A 10565-nucleotide genomic window follows, 5' to 3' on the forward strand; every position below is an offset into this window, starting at 1 on the left:
GAATGCTATAGTATTAAAGGGCCTCTAAAATGTCTCATATACATTTATCCCACTTCTTTCACAGGGGGATTGTTTATAATGAATACCAGGGTCTGACCCTACATATTTTTGCACATACTTGTCAGGTACTTTAAAACTAACAAAGAAAATAGGGAGCAAAGCAAAAATTCACTTTACTTTTTACTGAAATGGATGCTCACTAAAAATTGGTTCTGCCTGAAACATTTTTTATAGTCAGTTCAAATATGTTGAATAACATTTTAAGCCCTGGAACTACCATCTCTCCCTAAGCAACCCAACTCATAGCCCCATGCACTAGTCAACTTAAAATTCCTTAACATCAGGAATGCCTGTTTGAAGCAATTTTGCTCTCTAATGATGCAAGCTTAACATTCTATGCTTCTCAGCATCTTGCTTCATAACAACTCCGCTTTACCAGAGATAGATGCAATATATTTGCTAATACAGAAACATAAGAATCAAAATATTAGATCACACCAAGGTCCATCAAATCTTAATGATCTCTTAGAGCATCCAATAAAATTGTTTCACAGGAAAGTGTAAAATCTTTCCAGACTGAAAATTATCTACACCAATCTGCACAAAGTTTCAGTTCGGTCTCATATCATTAGACATAAGTTTAAGCTCTGAAATGAGATGTATTATGGTTTACTAAGTTCTTATAATTAATTGTAATGACTTTGTATAGCATGATTAAAATTATAAACAGGCAATCTCTTTTTACTTTTGCTAGATGTTTGTTTATATCACTTTGTGTTGCACTATAGTTCTCCCATGTAATTACTTTATGCATGAGGGAAAAAATATTGGCTTTCAATTTACCATCTTTATTATATACATCCCTGAACTGTTTTCTGTATAGCATGTAGATCTTTGTCTCTGCAGGTCTGAGTCCTTGTGGAATAGGTTACCCTAATGTTGCTTAGGTTTTACATGAAGATATTTATTGCATAATTATGTAAGGAAGCCTACATCCTGTCTTGGATAGACATCTCTATTTTTCTAAATATAAGTAAATAAATGTTCTCATTAATGCCTCTTTTGTCTTGTATTATAAAAGAGGAGGAAAATTTGTTATTAATCTTTCTACAGTATTAAGTATTTTGTATACTCTTATTGTGTTCCCACTTACTCATCATCTTTCCAAGGAAAACCCTCCCAATTTTCTTTCATGAGACGTGTTCCAGATTCTCTATAATTGTTATTGGCCTTCTCTGAATCCCCTTATAGGTGGTTAATATCTCTCTGAGATGTGTGGAAAGCCCTGCATACAGTACTATACAAGAACTCCTACCACTGACTCAAAAAAGTATTGTAATAATCTCTTATTATTCTTCACCCTACTTCATATGTGTCCCAATATCATGCTAACTTTCCTGACTGTAGCTGAGCTGTGCACTGAACTGCTTATAATTATTTTTCTCCCTTTCTTCAAGCAATACTCGTGTCTTAGAATGCTGTAAAGTGCACCACTAGGTTTAATTTTAACTTCAATATGTATTAATTAACACTGAATTGCATTTGCTTTTTTGTTGCTCTCTTAACATCTTTAAGTTACTGAAATTTTCTACTGTTTTCTTTGATCAAGCAAATTCTCCTCATCAGGGATTAAAGTGATATGTGAAACAACCAGATCTACTTGGATCAGTCAAACTGGTCAAGGGATGGTCTTAGATAACAGCTTCTGAGTAAATCAATTCTCAGTAAGCAAACAAGCGAAACCAAAACAAACCAAAAAAAAACAGCAGTTGCCAGGAAATGCACATAAATAGGAAATCCTTTTTGATTATAAACAAGTGGCATTTGAAAATACAACAACAGAATCACTATACATAGTATTAACTAGGACACGTACACTGTATTGAGCAAACAAGAGATAACTCTATTAGCATTCAAAGCTTGGTAGCATAATGGTAGCACAGAATATTATAAATGCATTACTGTGTCACCTTGTATTGTGGATAAGTGGGTTTTTTAATAGCTGAATCAGAGCAGCAATAAATTTGAGCCCAACACTGAATAACATTTTTAGTCTTTATTTTTCCTAAACAAACAAGCAAACAGGATCTGTTAGCCATCCACTTCTTTTCTTACTTGTGTTCTCATAATTCTAAGATCTATAGAACCATGATACATCTTCTAAAAGTAATAACTTGCTTTAGATAGAGAAAACCTTTCTGACTACATTGTCAGTGCTTCACATCCTGGTAATATGTAATCATGACTTTCAGAACCATTTGTATAAACTACCAGCTTTCATATAGAGGTTAAATTTCCCATAAAAGTTTAAATTTGCATGAAAATAAGTTTATGGAAAAATATACTTTGGACAGATTAATCTTATCATACAAAGTCTGATCCACATAGGTCTGACTATGCCCTGAAATAATTTTAAAAAAAAAACTACATCCTCACAATATTGGTCCTACCCATTTGACCTAAGACAACTTGGGTTTTTTCACTTACCTACCCAAATTGATAGACTCTTCTTGCATTATTTTCAGTGTAAACCCAGAGGCACCAATGACTAGGAAGAATAAAAAGTATAAATGTCACAAATTACCACATCCCACCTCTGGATATGAATACAGTTCTTTATCATTAATTCATATCTCTTTTCAGTCTACCTCCCTGTGATGGCATTTGCTTAGCCTAAACATGTCAGTCAATTAAAATAGAATGCTTTGTTTGGGGTGGGTTTGTTTATTGGGGGAGTTTAATCTCAAAATTTCATTTGGTGTAAAGCTAAATATCACATTTTTCTTATTTTGAGAGAAGGAATAAAATATGTTTGTTTTGTTGAATCATGTTGTTTGCTTTTATCTTTTCTGAAGCTATTTATCAAATGCATTAAGATAATAAATCAATATGTTTAGTGGGTTTAAAAGCCATTCTCCTAAAATGTTTTGGCTAGATCTAATTATGGCATCATTTAGTTTCTTGTAGAATCACAATGCTCTGACTAATTTCATTTACTCTCAAACGTAACTTTCCTTATTTTTCTCTCCATCATTCCCTCCTGTAAGTTTATGACTTGCTTTTCATGTATGCAAGTGAAAATCACATTAAGCTGTTGGGATCACTCAACCAAAAACTCTGGTTTTTTGTTTACACAGAGTTTTCAGAAATTTAAATATAGTAAGAAACCTTGATACTTATCCCTTATTCCACTAAAACTAATCAATGATATGACTCAATCTGACCAGGACTGCATCCATGATTTCTGCACAACTCTGAAATACAGAAGCAAAAACAACTTGGATAAAATCAGTTTGGGCAAAGAGGGGGAAATGTTTGCATTATAAGATAATCCTTGCAGCAGCTACTTGAAAAGCTCTAAAAAAATGAGTTGTAACACTGACCTAAAAATCTCACCAAAAAATAATTTCCATGTGAATTATGTCTTTGGTGATTTTTTTTTTTTTTTGCATTTTTAAGGTCTTACAATCTTATGTGTACTCACTGTCTATAAGTCACACAGAGCACTTTTGCCGAGAAACACCTAGAAAGTACCATAGAATGTGGTAATAATACAGTAGAACTAGCATAGCTCCTAAAAATAAGAAAATTAAGAAAAAAATCTAAAAGCAATCCACAGAAAGTGATATTGAGAAAACAAACATTTAGTCCTGCCAAAAAATGAACCATTCTTAATTAAGTCTACTTTGTTCTTTCTCTTCTACTTTGAAATGCATGATTATGTTGTATATCCTATATTATCTAACTGGAAATACCTGTTGTAGCATTTTGCCTATGAAAGCTTTATTGAAATGACTTCCATTGTAAAAACCATACAGAAAAAAATTAACATTCCAAGCTGAAAGTATTGTACATTATGAACTGAACAAACCTGTTGTTTACACCCCAATAACTTGCATACATGTCCCAGTTAACGGCAACAGAATTATGTCAGGGATGATTTAGGGATTTAGGTCCAGTGTAGATCAATTTAGCGGCTTCAGAAAGGGAAACTGGCTGCTTTCAAATTTCTCATTCACTTTGAGGGGGACAAAATTTTGCAATAATTTTTTGAAGTTGAAGGAAATGGGAATGGGACAAGGAATACAAGGGACAGATACCGAACTTACAGAGAAATGGGGAAGGAGATGTCTTTCTCCTTAGGAGTCTGAGTTATGTACATAACTAGTCTCCCCTATCTCCCTGCATGGTTAATTAGGACATCCTAATACTCATCTAATCTGTATACATTGAAAAAACTCAAAACAAATGAAATGCAGTTGCTCAAATGTCATTTTGCATACAGATGGAGGGATCATTCAGGAGCTCTGTTAAGGAAGGCCTAGCAGATCAATCAGTCTTGAACTCACAGTTTTCATTACTAGGTATTCTTATGAAAGAGAAGGAAAATCACTGCTGACACTGGAGCTGGTTGGCACCTCTGTGTGTAAAAACCTGAGATTTCTTCCTACTCAAAAAGCATGCTCAGTTGGAGTAATTTCTGTATATTCACGCTGATACTTACAATGATGTTAAATGATTCTAGGACAGCAATGCTCTCAGCAAGACAGGGCAGCATTTTCAAGTTCCTTCCCTGAGTGTGAGATGAAGTATTTAGTCTTTCCAATAAGCATAAATGTGAAGGAAAAACTGCAGCCTGAATGATTTTCCTAGTCAGAGATGATGAAAACACAGTGTGAGCTCAGAGAGATTAGTGCTGGCAGAACAGATGTTTGTTTTTGTTTGAAAATACAAAACAATGTGAAGATACAATGGGGCTGCAAGAGATGACCATGGAATTAGGACAGAATAGCAGGAGCTTGTCCACAAGACATGAATTAAGTCCTACACCAAAAAGATGGAATGCTATTCCAAAAAGCAATCCTAAACTGTGTCACATACTATGTCTCCCTGCAACTTTTAAGAGAGCTTTTTCTCAAGTAGCATATGCACTCTGCTATTGCTTGGTAATACCTCTCTAGTCTTTTACTCTGAATGAATGGGTTTTTTAATTTTACTGAGGTCCTTCACATAGCCCTTGGCACTCAGTGCTGAAGGTTTTCCTTAGTGAAATTCACTACAGATGTTTGCCTTCCTGTAATCCCTTCCACAGCAGAAACCCTATTTCTCTGCCCATTTTTTTCTGTACAGTTTGAATGACTCTTCAACAGCTCCTGTACAGTTTGATTAACCCTGCAACAGGTCCTTTAAAGATTCACAAATTTTAACAGCTAATTTTAAGTGAGATCTAATCTACCAGAGGTACCAAGAAGCCACAAACTGCAGAGAAAACATTCATTTGTGTCATCTGCGTAGGACCTGTGTTGATGGCTGAATTATATCGCTATAGTTTTCTCTAAAAAATCAGCTGACAGGTGCTTCAGGAGTCCTCTAGACACATACCTGCATAGACACTCAAAGATACACTTGTTTTATTAAGTGAATAACCACTGTTTATTACTTCAGAATATTTTTCTTTTCTTTCTTTTCACTCCCTGTCCTTTTCATATTTAAGTACTTATCTTTGTTCTTTTTCTTCTCACCTCATCCTATTGCATTTTCATTTTCCTTTCCCTTCTGCCTTTTTTTAATCCTCACATACCTTGTTCTAATTTTCCTTGCCCTTGGTGATTTTGCAATGTTACACTTTAGTATCTAGAATATCGGTGGAAGAAAAGATTGTAATTTGTTGATAAAAAGATCGGTAAGAGATAAAAGAATGAATGATTAGCTGGGAAAAATTAGATTAAGTGGACATCCCTATAAAAGCATTAAAATTTTCCACTTATCTGTTCTGTGCTAAAAAATTCTGTCTAGAATGTGTAAGGAAGGTACTCCCTTTGTGTGTCCTTCAAAATTCATTTGGAATACATCAGGGTCCCCTGTCTTTTCAATTACATGTACTTCATTTAGTATCAGCTCCCCGATTTACTGAACTCTGGGTTAGGGAAGTTCTACATGTAGATTCTGCTGTCATCATATCATAGAGCATAGCAAACGGTACAGCAATAAATACTGGAATAATAGAAAACACAACTGTGTTTTTACGCATGAGGAATCCATCAACTAAAGATAGCTTCTACTTCTTACAACACTGCAAAAGCAAGAAATGTCCAATGGGTTAACCTTGGCTGGCTGCCAGAAGCCCACCAAACCACTCTCCATTCCCCCTCCTCAGCAAAACAAGGAGATAAAATAAGATGGAAATGCTCATGGCTTAATAAGGACAGGAAACTGCCACAGGCAAACAGACTCTAGCTGGAGAAGATTGATTTAATTTACCGCCAATTAAAAATAGACCAGAATGATGAGAAAAAGGCCAAACTAAATATGCCTTGCCCTCACACCCCCTTTTTCCCAGGATCAACTTCCCTCCTTCATTCATCACTCTTCAACTTTCTCCCTGCTCTAAGTGGCACAGTGGGATAAGGAAAGGGGGTTGTGGTCAGTCCATAGTAACACTTCATGACTTCTCCTCCTTCCTCCTCACGCTGTTCTCCAGCTCCAACATTGGGTCCTTCCCACAGGATACAGCCCTTCCTGAACTCCTTCAGTGTATGTCCTTCCTATGGACTGAAGCTGTTCATAAAGTGCTCCAACATGGATTCTTTGCACAGAGCACAGTCCTTCAGAACAGACTGCTCCAGTGTGGGTTCTCTACAGGCCACAGTTCCTGCCAGCAAACCTGCTCCAGCGTGGGCTCCACCTGGGCTGCAGCTTCCTTTATGACACAACCACTTCCTCCATCCTGGGATCCTCTGTGGGCTGCAGGTTGCAGCATATCTGCTCCACCCATGTCTTCCACGGGCTGCAGGTGGCTGACCTGCATTACCATGTTCTGCTTCTCGGGATGCCCGGGAATCTCTGCTCTGGCACCTGTTAACACCTACTTCCCTTCCTACACTGACCTTGGTGTCTGTGCCGTGGTTTCAACATTTTCTCTCATGTCTCAGTCCTCATTTTCACAGCTGCTGTGCAGCGTTTTTTACTCTTTCTGAAGTACATTTATACACAAATGTGGCTGCTTTGACGAGTGGTGGGTCCATTTCGGAGGCAGCTGAAACTGACTCTGCCAGGGGCTGCTCTCACAGAGGACACCTTGTAACAGCCCCAATCCTCATCCCCCTGTGTACCAAAACATGGTTTGCCCTGTTTATAACCCAGATTCTTTCTAAAAGTCGCTGGAATGTCTAATTGTTTTCTCAACTTTTGCACCTACGGATGTATTTAGAAGTGAAAAAACAGTAGCAAACAAACTTGGACATAATTTTAGCAATGCAAGGGAGCCAAGTGAGTTTTGCAGGATAAACAATGAGCTAAGTTTTTACTGTAACTAATATACTAGTAAAGCAAATTGTGAAAAAGGTGACAGGTCCTGACAAGTATGAATCTTGCTAATAGTGAATGAAAACTGGAATATACAAAATTGTTGGACTTCTTAGTGGTAAAATGTTCTCATTTGATATTGAGAATATATCATCAATATAAAAGTAATAAGTAGGCATTTTTCTTCAAGTATTTTATGCACTAAAAATCATCCTTAATTTCAAAGCTATCTGGTTATGGGAACTGAGCAAAAAATGAATTAATGGAAATACAGATAAAAATACGTTTGATGCCTATAATCAAGAAAACTGAGCAGAAATGTTCAGCTAATTGTAATTCTCAACTGTATCCCTGTGTCTGCTCATAAAGTCATCCTCAGAAAACTAAGCTGGATGTCACACACTTTCACATGAATATATAACATTATTACTATAGCCAAACCCAGATTTTAATATTGACTAAGAGTGAGAAGCTTGGGAGAAAAAAAAATAACAACAAACCAACCCAAGTGAATGAAGCATACATGGAATAGTTTCCCCATGGTGCGCTGCAGTTTTATACAAGCTTTGCTTTCAGCTGGATTTACAGTGAAAAGAGTTGAAGACAGCCTCCTTCTGTCTAGAAGCCATTTTTCTCTTCTTTTAATTTCCCTAGCACTCTAAACAAGAGTGTTCCTTCTTTAAATAATCACTGAGTCTAACCACCTCCAACACAGCACAAGGATGTGTTTTGCCATGGAAGGGGCAGCACAGGAACCTGTTTTCCAAGATGACAAAATGAAGTGGGTAACAAAAGAATAAAGTGACAGTTTTCAACAAAGAAGACAGAACCCAGGTTACCTGACAAGGAAAAAAAATGTAGCTCCTATGAAAACTCAATGACAAGATATTGAGACAAATACCATAGGGCACAAAGCAAGGCAAATTACATTGTGTGTATTTCAAAGATTTTAATTTATGAAGCTCACAAGTAGGCAAGAAGAATATATTTCTTGTACTTGTCATGATGGAAGTTGGTCCTGAGGCAGGATTAACATTGCAAACTGATATCAAATACACACAAGAAATCATGAATATTTATGATAATGTATTTCATAAACACATAGAGCCAATAACTGCAATCCTGGATAACCTGGTGCTGTTAAATCTACAAGTAAGGATGTTACAAAGAAAATGATGCAGCACTTTTATGTAAAGTACCAAGTGACATATTCAAATAAGCTGTAAGAGTTATTGTATCAGGTACAGAAAGTAAATGAAATTACTGTCGCTCATTACAAAAGACTCGCTAATGTTTCAGCACCAGACTTCTGTGTCCCCTCAGGGAAAAACAGAAATTACCTTGAAGGCTGGAAGAAAGCACTACTTCAGTCTAAAACTTTGAGCAATAAACAGAAAATAGAGTACCACCCAGTCACATCACCAAATAATCACCAAACAGATAAAAAATCAATAAGAAACACCGGCTAAAAAAAAAGGTAAAATAAAGATAGAACATCTGAACAAAGTAAAGCTTCAGAGTCTGTCAGAATTTGCCATGGGAGCATGAAAAATGAAAAATTAACTCTAAAGAAAGAGTTAAATTCAGAAAAGGAAGGGTAGTAGGTGACTGGCTAGGAGGTCAGGTAAAGCTCAGACCTTTGGAAGAACCATACCCAGTTGCTTTCTGGAGGGGCTGCCATATATTCAACATTGTGGAAAATCTAAGTGAGAGGGAGAAGTAAGTATACATGCAAAGTAGGCAGAGTTTTTCATTTCACATTAGAAGAAAAACAGCACCAAAGCAACCAAGAACCCTGACTCTGCCAGGTGCTTTGCTCCCTGCCCCAGCAGGGCAAGCCCAGAACAGAGACAGCAGGAGATAACAAAAACTGTTCATTAAGCAGGGGGAAGAATCAAAAGCAACTGCAGCGCTAAAATATTACCTCCCTAGAACAGAGGAAATGGTCTAGAATAACAATAACAAAAACACCTACTACAACATACAAATGCATATAATCCCAGAATTTCAGTTTTAAATTATTCTAGGTATGTCTACTAAAATACCTACTTTCTCTGTTAGAAATCACAGCTTGGGGAGGCCCAAAAGGCCTACAATTCAAAATATCTACAGTTTTCCTAGCACAGCATGAGATGTTGTGGCATCTCAGCTGTTCAAAGAAAAATGTTGTTTTCTACAGCTGCACCCTATGTTTATTTTGTATTTTGTTCTTCATGAACACCATCCAAAAAATATTTGCAGCAGAATTTCCCTGCATCTTAGGTAGTTAAACTTTTGAAGTTCTTAAACACATCAGGAAGGCATAAATCATCACCCTTCAGAATCACTGCATTTAAGCACTTATAACGCGTGAATTTGCGTTCAAATAATGGAAGTATGTTAGATGACTTCATCTGCAATTGTTGACCTACTGCACTGAGCCCACAGAGTAAATTTCCATCAAAAACAAAACACATGGCTTGCTTTCTGCTCCCATAGTGATTAATGATTAATTTTTTTACAGAATCTTAGGATGGTCTCCAAACAAACTTCCTAGAGTAAAGAAATACCTTGATTTTCTAAACCCCTTGGCTATATCTCATGACAGGAAATTTTCTATAGTATGTTTCACACATTCAGTGTGTACCTTATATGTACATATAACCAAGTAGATTCCACCTAAACACTAAATAAATGTGACAAAGTTATTTGGAATTAGTACATGCTACAAAAAAAAAACTAAGCTAAAGTAACAAGCCAAAGATTCAGTAAGTAACAGGTAAGAATACGCACACTAACATACCTTTGATTAAGTAACTTCAGCACATATAGCTGCAGTTCTCAACAGTCAAACAAAACCTTGAGGTTTTCAGCAATTTAATCTATTCCAGAGACTGCATAAGTGTAATGTGGCAGTTGCTATAGCAACCACATTTTTTCTTGGAACTCAGAGTAGATACAAGTGTAAGCGATTTCTCCATCTCACTGTCTAAGTTACTGCTGCGCTATGATTCTAAGCAGCAGCTCTAACCCAGAAACTATTCCACTTGCTAGTTATTTAAAATACATTTAACGTTTTCTGAAATATCCCTTTCTGACTGCTTACTTTTACCCTATGCTGCCCTTTCAAAAATCCTCGACAATTCAAAAAAAAATGAAAAAATTTGAACAATTGGAAAAAATGATAAATGATCAAGTTATAATTTATTAATTATATTTAAATTATAATTTCCATATATAAGATATAGAAATCTGTCAACCCTTATTCTTAAACTTTCTGC

General features: G+C 36.2%; 1 long non-coding RNA gene across 1 annotated transcript in view; it reads right to left on the reverse strand.

The window, feature by feature from the left end:
- The window catches only part of LOC120409866, a 113957-nt gene extending 103787 nt beyond the window's left edge, over positions 1-10170 (reverse strand). The window contains exon 1 of the long non-coding RNA XR_005601683.1: positions 10088-10170. This is a non-coding gene — a long non-coding RNA (uncharacterized LOC120409866). The remainder of the gene's footprint in view (positions 1-10087) is intronic.
- Positions 10171-10565: the final 395 nt, after the last annotated feature.

The sequence above is a fragment of the Corvus cornix genome, chromosome 4, assembly GCF_000738735.6.
Source record: "Corvus cornix cornix isolate S_Up_H32 chromosome 4, ASM73873v5, whole genome shotgun sequence".
NCBI lineage: Eukaryota > Metazoa > Chordata > Aves > Passeriformes > Corvidae > Corvus > Corvus cornix.